We start from the raw sequence: 9,583 nt of genomic DNA, 5'->3' as shown, positions 1-9,583 counted from the left end.
ATTGGTTTCATCATTGTGTATTTAATGTGTTCATAAGAATAGAATAACACCAATCTTTTCATTTTCTTTTGATTCTAATACCTCTGAACTCATTGAACCACGTACATGTTCTTGCCCAAAATATTAAGTGCTTTCAATTTGGGTGACTTGGGCTGCTAGGTGATCCTTAGTGGTGGCAACACCAAACTTAATCTCTAGGCTTACTCTTCAAAATCAAGCTATTAATTGTTTGTAAGCCTAGATTAAGTGGGTGAGAGGCCACACCAAACTTAGCAATTTAGCTAGTTCTCAGTCCATTCACTCATCATTAGTTATGCCTTCATCAAGTTGCAATTCCAGAATAGAAAGAAATAAAAGAGTGTAAAGAAAATCTAGCTACCAAAGCTAATATCAACTTTCTAATCTACAATTGTAAACTAATCCTAATTTGATAATGTAGCATCAATGTGAGACTGAAAATTAAACTATCTGAAGCAATAGATTTTAAACTATTTCTAAGAAAAGTAATAAATCAAAAAGGATAAAGTGTTTGGGTGCCTCCCAACTAGCGCTTCTTTATTGTCATTAGCTTGACATTCCTTTATCTTTAGCTGAGTTTGTAGCTCACTCTCTGCTCCTCTAAGGAGCCTCCCAAGTAGTGTTTGAGTCTATGGCCATTGACAGTAAAAGTTCTCTGAGTCTTATCCTCCATGAGCTCCACATGACCATAGGAAAACACCTTGAGGATGGTGAAAGGTCCTGACCATCGAGACTTAAGTTTTCCAGGGAAGAACTTGAGCCTTGAGTTGTAGAGTAGCACCTTCTGTCCTTCAGTGAACTCCCTTCTTGCTATCTTTTGGTCATGGCACCTTTTTTGTGTTTTCTTTGTAGATTTTTGCATTCTCATATGCTTGATTTCTAAACTCCTCCAGTTCATTGAGTTGCATTAATCTCTTTTCTCCAGCAGCTTGCTCATCATAGTTTAACATTTTTAGAGCCCAAAATGCTCTATGCTCAAGTTCAACTGGTAAGTGAAAAGCCTTGCCATATACCAGTTGGTATGGAGACATCCCAATGGGAGTCTTATAGGCTGTTCTGTAGTCCCATAGTGCATCATCCAGCTTCTTAGACCAATCCTTTCTTGAGCTTCCAGCAATTTTTTCAAGGATTCATTTTAGCTCTCTGAATCTCTGCTTTCCTGCTATCTTCATCCAATCAGTCTTACTCCTTTCTACGGCTGGCTTTATGTAAGGACATCACCGTTGTCAATGGCTACTTTTAATCCTCTTTGAAAAATGGTCCGATGCGCTGTCACTGCATGGCTAATCGTCTGGAGGAATCACCCTTGTCAATGGCTGATGCACGGAAAACTTGTCTCTCAACAAATCTCCCTTCGGCAAGTGTACCGAAGTTGTCGTCAAGTAAAAACTCACAATAGAGTGAGGTCAAATCCCACAGGGATTGATTGATCAAGCAACTTTAATTAGAAGAATGTTCTAGTTGAGCGAATCCAGAATTTGGGTTGAGAGTTCTAGAAAATAAAATGACGGGAATGTAAATAACAGAAAAGTAAATGCTAGAATTAAAGGACTGGAAGTAAATGACTGAAAATAAATTGCAGAATTGTAAATGGGAATGGGGGATTTGCTCATAAAAGTATATGGCAGAAATTAAAGAGAATGGGTAAGATCAGAGATGGGGAGTTCATTGGGCTTAGGAGATGTTGCAATTTTCCGGATCAAGTTCATTTTCATCTCTTCCTCAATCAATGCACTCATTGATCTCCTTGGCAATCTTAAGTGATTGAATTACAATTTCTTGCAATTCAATCTCTTAAATCTCGATCAATAGCCAATTCCTTGGTCAATTGCTCATGAGAAGAGATGAAGTATGGTCACTGATTATACCACATGCATTTCCCAAACCAAGTATTGAGAGGCTTATAGTCACATACCCATCCAAACCCAATTTGGTCCAGCATGAGAAAGCATTTCTAGCTTGATCTCTTCATTCCTCTTTCAAGGTTCAAAAGAGATCCAAGTTTGAATAGCTTCTCTTCCAAGATAACTACTCAATTGGATGAAGATCGAAATCTTTCAAGTAAAATCAAGAGAAAAGATAGAAGAAGAATAATGAAAATTAGTATTGATCCATCAAATTATAACAGAGCTCCCTAACCCAATGAAAGGGGTTTAGTTGTTAATAGCTCTTGAAGATGAAAACAAAGATGGAGAATACATCATAAAACTAGAAATTGCAAAGAAAGTAAAATATAGAGAGTAGTTCTCTTTTTCCCAGCCTCCAGAACTTCTTTTACAATTCAAAGCTACTCCTATATATACTACTCTTCTCAGCTTCTAGTTTACTCTTCAAGTCTTGGGCCTTTGGATCTTGAGTTTGAAGCAGTTCTTTTCTTCATTTGGGCTTGGCTTTGCTTGCAGAGAAAAAGTGCTAAGTGGGCAGAGACTTCAGCTCAGGACGTTAGGGGTGTTAATATTTAGTGAGAATATAAGTTCGAGAACATTAGTGACACTTAACATTGTCACTAACGTTCCAATGTACCCCTTTGCCTCACGTTAAAACCTACGTTAACTAGGTTAACGTGGCTTTTAACGTTGCCTTGTTAACCTTCGAGAACGTTAGTGACACTCAACATTGTCACTAACGTTCCAGTGTGCCCCTTCTTGCCTCACGTTAGAGTCCACGTTAACTAGGTTAACGTGGCTTCTAACGTGGCCTTTGCCATCCTTCGAGAACGTTAGTGACATTCAACATTGTCACTAACGTTCCAATGTGCCCCTAAGTCTCACGTTAGAGTCCACGTTAACTAGGTTAACGTGGCTTCTAACGTGGCCATCTTTAGCCATCCCAACGTTAGTGACAATGTTGAGTGTCACTAACGTTGGCGCATCCTTCATTCCTCATCGTTAGCTTCCACGTTAACTTGGTTAACGTGGAAGTTAACGTGACTCTTGGGGGTTGTGTGGTTGCTTCAACGTTAGTGACAATGTTGAGTGTCACTAACGTTGTCAACAACTCTTCATCCTTTACGTTAGTTCCCACGTTAACCAAGTTAACGTGGGAGTTAACGTGGTACTTTGCATCATAGGCCAACGTTAGTGACAATGTTGAGTGTCACTAACGTTGGCTTCTCTTCCCCCCTTAATGTTAGAGGCCACGTTAACTAGGTTAACGTGGCTTCTAACGTGGCCACTTATGAGTAATTGCCAACGTTAGTGACAATGTTAAGTGTCACTAACGTTGGCTCAACTTCTCTTCTCCACGTTAGAGTTCACGTTAACTTAGTTAACGTGACTCTCTAACGTGGGCATTGATGGCTTTTTGAGAGTGTTATTGGCAATCACTTTTCTCATTAATCTTGCAAGTTACCTCCCCTTTTCTTGCTTCCTTTTGGTCCTGAAATCAAGCAATAAAGTGCATCAAAGCTCTAGTCCAAATCATGAGTAATGCAACATAATATTTGTCACTAAACTTATGCAAAATCCTCATGAAATTATGTAAAATGCACAATGTATGCTTGAATCAAGGCATAAGTGAATATCTACCCAAAACTAGCTTATTTCCTAAAGAAATGCATGAAACTAACCTAAAAACAGTAAAGAAAAGGTCAGTGAAACTGGCCAAGATGCCCTGGCATCACAACACCAAACTTAAAGCTTGCTTGTCCCTAAGCAAGTACTGGAACAAGAGAATGATGAATGGAATATCCAGAGGAATGAGTCATTCTTATGGAAGTTATGTTACTGATTTTATGGTGGTTTCATGCATAGCAACTTAGGTTCATTCCATTACTGGCTTTCAGACCTTTATCTTGTCCTAAAACACCCACTTTGTTCATATCCCATGAGACTTTTATTCATTGATCCTTTTATTGTTATTTCAAGGGTTGTTTGTGTTATTTAGGCTAAGTTCTCTGTAAGGGGGCAACTCTTTAAGATAAGCTTTCAGCCAACACTCCCGAACCAGTTGGTTCAAGGTGCTAGGTGTTGAGACACCCCTAAGGACTTACTCCCTCAAGCCTATCCCCCATACATACACACTACAGGCATTTAGTTTATTTATTTTCTTTTCTTGAGACCTTGGTGTCCAGCACCTCTTTGGGTTACTAAGTGTTCTGTAGTGAAGGTTACTCTTGATAGTGGACTTTCAGCTGATAATCCCGAGTTAGTTAACCCAAGTTACCAAGTGATAAGGCACCCCTAAGAGCTTATTCATCCAAGTAGATCCCTCACACAGGAGCACCACAGACACTTGCCTCAAGCTTAAAACCATTGATGCCTAGCCTTATGGCTTACTCTTTTTCTTTTGTTTTTCACTTCCATTGTTCTTTCCATTTTCTCTTCTTAGGATCTTATTATTAACTTAGTCTCATGAGTGTATCCAAAGTCAAGTATTCAGGATAGATAGTTGTCCTCCTAGCCTTGTGGTTGAACCAACTTAGCTAACTTATGACTACCCCAAAGATTCACGAATGCACCTCCACATTATGGGCTCTACTCTGGTCTTTTAAAAACATAATCATTCTCTTCTTCAATTTGATTTAAAAGGGACAAGCTTACAAGAAAGGGAAGTAATGATGCAGTGACATAAAGACCAGTGCACATAGACTCTCTTCAATACCAAAAACTAAAAAAAAATAACATGATTGAAAAAGGTTTAAAAATAACATGGAAGCAAGTTCTATTTCATACAAGATCTTCCTTATTTAAAACATAGAGAAAGATGGAACAAAGAAGGAACTCCACCACCTTTTACTGTTATGGATGTCCACGCTCTTTTCCTTGCTTGTCCTCCTTGTTTCCTCTGACATTTCCTCGCATCCGTGCCAATCTTGCTTGCTTCCAATCCTCAAGTGCCTTCCTCACTGACTCATGACTCTCTTCCATCCTTTGTCTTTCCTTTCGTGCTAATTCATCCTTCATTTCATCATACTTGGCTATTCTTGGATGCAATATTGGCAGCTGTCCCACTAAGTAGCCAAGCCTGGCTTGAGTATTTATCTGATGTCCTGTTTGACTCATGTAAACTCCTTCTGCGAATGCCCTTTGCTCGTCCAATAGTTCTTCCTGTTCTATTTGTCTTCGATGCATCTCATGTATGTGTGCCCCTTGATGTGCTTGGATGTTGATTAGCCTCTGGGTGGATTCTTGTTGCTCGTTTTGCCTTTGTTCCATCCTGTTGAATGATTCTCCCCATTGTTGTCCTTGGCTTAGTTGCTGTTCCATCATTTGCCTTTGCCACTCATCTTGCTGCCCCATCATCTGTAGTTGAAGCTCTTTCTGTGCTCCTTGGCTTTCCAAATGTTGTCTAGATAAGCCATCAATGGCTTCCTGTAATTGGTGCATGTCCAAGGTCTGTGGTGCTTGTCCCTCTAAGACTTGTCCTTCAACTACTTGAGGGGCTGTCCTCTTTCTTTGCTTCCGTTGAGGCAGGGGGAATGCTGCAGCATTCATCCTTCGGATCATTATTGGAATGCCTTCCTTTATCCAAACGGGGTCCTCATCTTCAAAAACCACCCTAGCTTTCTTGCATATTCGGTAAATAGTGCTGGGGTAACCTAATGTTCCTCTTGAGTCACTTTTCTCTGCCATCTTTCTAATTTCTTGAGCTATGATCTCATGAACTTTGATTTTTCCTCCCTTGAGTATACAATGCACCATTGTTGCTCTCTCGAGATTCACCTCCGAGTTGTTTGCAGCTGGGAGAATAGACCTCCTCACTAGCTCGAACCACCCCTTAGCTTCAGGAGTGAGATCTGTTCTCTTAATGAACTTTGGTTTATTTCCTGCACCCCTTTCCCAGTCAGCTCCTGGTACACAAAGGTCTAGTAAAAGCTGGTCATAATTGGGGTTGTTGTCCAATCTTGAGTGGTAACTTTCTTCTTCAAACGGTATAGACCGTAGCTTCAATGCCCTCATTACACTCATGGGACCAAAATCCACCATTGTTCCTCTCACAAAGCTTGTATATGACTCATCTTTCTTATCATACCTGACTGCATTTGCATAAAATTCTCTTATGAGATTTGCATTCACCTTAGTGACCGGGTCAGTGAGGAGCTCCCATCTTCTCCTTTCTACCTTCTCTGTGATTTCGGGGCATTCAGTCTTCTTAACTTGAAATCCCAGCTTATAAATGATTTCCTTATCAACCATCCACCCGTATTACAATGCATGATGCAAGCTTCTAAATCTTTTCTCATCATATGGGTGTTCTTCCATGGGTTCCTTCCCCTCCCTTCTCTTAGAACTTGAAGATGCCATGAATGATGATTTAATATGTGAAGGTGGTAAGGTTGTGGAGACTTTTGGTTGTTTAGGGTTTTATGGCAATGAGGAGAGTGAGGGGAGGAATGTTTATAATCGGACAGGGGGTGTATTGTACCGAAATGAAGAGTGGTGAAGGTGTGTGATGACAATGAAGGGTGGTATGGACAAGGGTCGTTTATATAGAGAAGTTGTGAGAGAATGGAGGGTGTAGATTGATGAAGTGGTCACTTGATGGACGGTTGGGGTTATGCATGGCTAGAAGACAAGGATCATCACTTTATGATGGGGATTGCTCGGTCTTCTAGAGGTCCATTTTTTTCAATGTTGCATGGCAACATTTTCCAATGTATTCCCTCTTTAGAACAAGTGTGTAACCCCTCCTTTTGTGGTGTCCGAACCTTCTTTGTTTGGTTGTCCAATCTATCCCTTTTTAATGCTCCTTTTTCTTTCCTATAAAGACAAACTAAGTAAAGTAAGAAAAGATATTAAAATGACCATATGAATTTTATGGCTAATATTAATAAAAAGGAAGAAAGGATTTGATTGTTTATCTATGAATTCCAACTAACTAACCAACTATTGGTGGTTCCTTATATGCATTTTGGTGGCACCATGGGGTGACACCAAACTTAGTTTGAAGCAATGTGATGAAAAATTTTGTTCAAAGCTCCCAAGACTAGCATGCATCTTGGTTTGCTTTGAACACCAAACTTGTTCTTCACTATATACTGCATGATAAAGATTTCACCAAGTGTTTGTCAAGTTTGGATTGAAGCTCATAAAGATTGACTTATTCATTATCATCTAAAAGCATATAAAACATGGGTTGCCTCCCATGAAGCGCTTCTTTAACGTCACTAGCTTGACGTTTTTCCTTCATCATGGTGGTTGGTAGTGTTTAAAGTCCTCCCCTCTTGCTGTGGACTTGTATCCATTGGTTGGATCAATGATCTCCACATGTTCCAGGGAAAGAACTCTATTGATAGTGAAGACCTTAGGTAATTGAGATGGCACAGTAGGAAGATTAGGGGGAATATCTGGGAAGTAGGCTGAGACAACTCTATCCCCTGGAGAGAAGTCTTCCGTAGGGATCTTCTTGTTCCTCCATCTCCTTGGTACCTTCTTCTTTGTTTCTTTTGAGGTTGCTTTCCCCTTGGTGACCTCTTTTCTCCAAGGAGTTGTGATGCTGTCTTCACCTGCCTCTAGAGGTTTGGGTTCCTCCAACTTTTCCTTGAGCTGTGGCGCTTGCTGTTTTCCTTGTTTGTCAGTTAAGGGGGTCTCAGAATGAGCTGGCTGTGCTTCAGTGCTTGTTTCCTCCTTCAGTGTCTCATTATCATTTGTGCTTAGTTCCTTGTCCTCTTGATCTATTTTTTGTGAGAGTTTGAAAACATTGAACCTGAGTCGTTCATCATGGATTCTCAATATTAGCTCCCCTTTCTCTACATCAATAAGTGCTCTGGCCGTAGCTAGGAATGGTCTTCCCAATATGATTGGATGAGTGTGACTCTCTTCCATGTCCAGAATGACAAAGTCTGTTGGGAGAAAGTACTTCCCAACCTTTAGCAACACATTTTCCACCACTCCTATTGCTTGCTTTTGAGTTTTGTCAGCCAGTCTGATAATGACATCTGTGGGCATTATCTCATTGATCTGCAGCCTCTTCACCAGGGATAAGGGCAGTAAGTTGATGCTGGCCCCTAAATCACATAGTGCTCTGTCGAACATATTTTCACCTATGGCACAAGGGATATGAAAACTTCCTGGGTCTCTTCTTTTTGTAGGCAACTCAGGTTGAATAAGGGCACTACATTCCTTGTTCATCACTATAGTCTGCCCTCCCTTGAGTGAGCTTTTCCTGGGAAGAAGTTCCTTCATATACTTGATGAATGCAGGCATTTGTTGAATTGCCTTGATGAATGGTATGTTCACATACAGAGATGCAAACAAGTCTAGGAACCTTGAGTATATTCTCTTTCCCACAGCACCATTGAGCAGTTAAGGGAATGGTGCATAGAGCTTCAGCAGCTCTTGTTGTGAGATTTCTGGTTCTTTGTGCTCTCTATCCTCCTCCTTTGTTGAGTTGTCTTCAGGTTGTTTGCACATTTTGCCTTGCTTGTCTTCAATCTCTTGATCACTTGTAGTGACCATTTTGCAATCTTCCCATCTCACTTTCTTTGCTTCTCCCTTGGGGTTTTTCTCCGTGTCACTTGGGAAGCTATCAGTAGGTTTGGGAATCTTCTCAGCTAAATATCCCACCTGAAATTCCAGCTTTCTAATGGTCTCTCCCTGGTTCTTAATATTGGCTCGCACCTCCTCTTTGAACACCTTATTTTCTTGAATCTCTTGGCATATTCCTTCAAGTAAGGCCTCAATCTTAGAGAGCTTGTCATCAATTGATGAGTGGTTCGGAGCAGATGTACTGTTTTGGTTTTGATAAGTGTGTGGAGATGTGTTGTTGTAGGGGTGTTGAGATGTCCTCTGGGTGAATTGCTGGTGAGCTGCATTGTTGTTGGAGTTGTAACGTCTCTGGTCTTGGTTTTGATCTTGCTCACTTCCCCACCCAAAGTTTGGGTGGTTTCTCCATCCAGGGTTGTAAGTCTTGGAGTATGGATCATAGTTTTTCCTTGGTGAATTCCCAATGTAGTTGGCTTGCTCTTGACTCCCCTCTGCTTCTTCATTCACTCCTTCTTGTGTTGTTGATGAAGTGGATATTGCTGCTACTTGGTTCCTCTCCATCTTCTTGGTGAGGTCAGCCAGCTGCTGGGTGATGAGCTTATTTTGGGCCAACAGAGCATCTACATTGTTTAGCTCCGTCACTCCTCTTGTGTTCCCTCTTTCGGAAGCATAGAAGTAGTCGTTTTCTGCTACTGTTTCAATAACATCTATGGCTTCCTCAATGGTCTTCTTCTTGTTCAAGGATCCTCCCGATGAATGGTCTACTGCCTTCTTTGACTCATAAGAGAGCCCTTCATAGAAAATGTGCAGCTGGACTCATTCGTTGAACATGTCAGGTGGACACCTCCTTGTTAAGTCCTTGAACCCCTCCCATGCTTCATACAGAGTCTCACCATCTTGTTGCCTGAAAGTTTGAACCTCAGCTCTCAGCCTATTGATTCGTTGAGGAGGGTAGAATCTTGCTAAGAATTTGTTCACCACATCCTCCCAAGTTGTCAAGCTCTCCCTTGGGAAGGATTCCAGCCACTTGGCTGCCTTGTCCCTGAGTGAGAAGGGAAATAAGAGCAGTCTATAGGCGTCAGGATGAACACCATTAGATTTCACTGTGTCACATATTCTCAGGAAGGTAGTCAAATGTT

General features: G+C 40.9%; 1 non-coding gene across 1 annotated transcript; it reads left to right on the top strand.

Annotated features, from left to right (window-relative positions):
• Positions 1–9,273: 9,273 nt before the first annotated feature.
• Positions 9,274–9,377, top strand: LOC148545931 (small nucleolar RNA R71). Its single transcript, XR_015900918.1, has one exon. It is a non-coding gene; the product is annotated as a small nucleolar RNA R71 (small nucleolar RNA).
• Positions 9,378–9,583: the final 206 nt, after the last annotated feature.

Source organism: Arachis ipaensis, chromosome B9 (genome assembly GCF_059453495.1).
Source record: "Arachis ipaensis isolate K30076 ecotype BB chromosome B9, ASM5945349v1, whole genome shotgun sequence".
Taxonomy (NCBI): Eukaryota; Viridiplantae; Streptophyta; class Magnoliopsida; order Fabales; family Fabaceae; genus Arachis; species Arachis ipaensis.
This window is presented reverse-complemented; position numbering and strand designations above follow the sequence as displayed.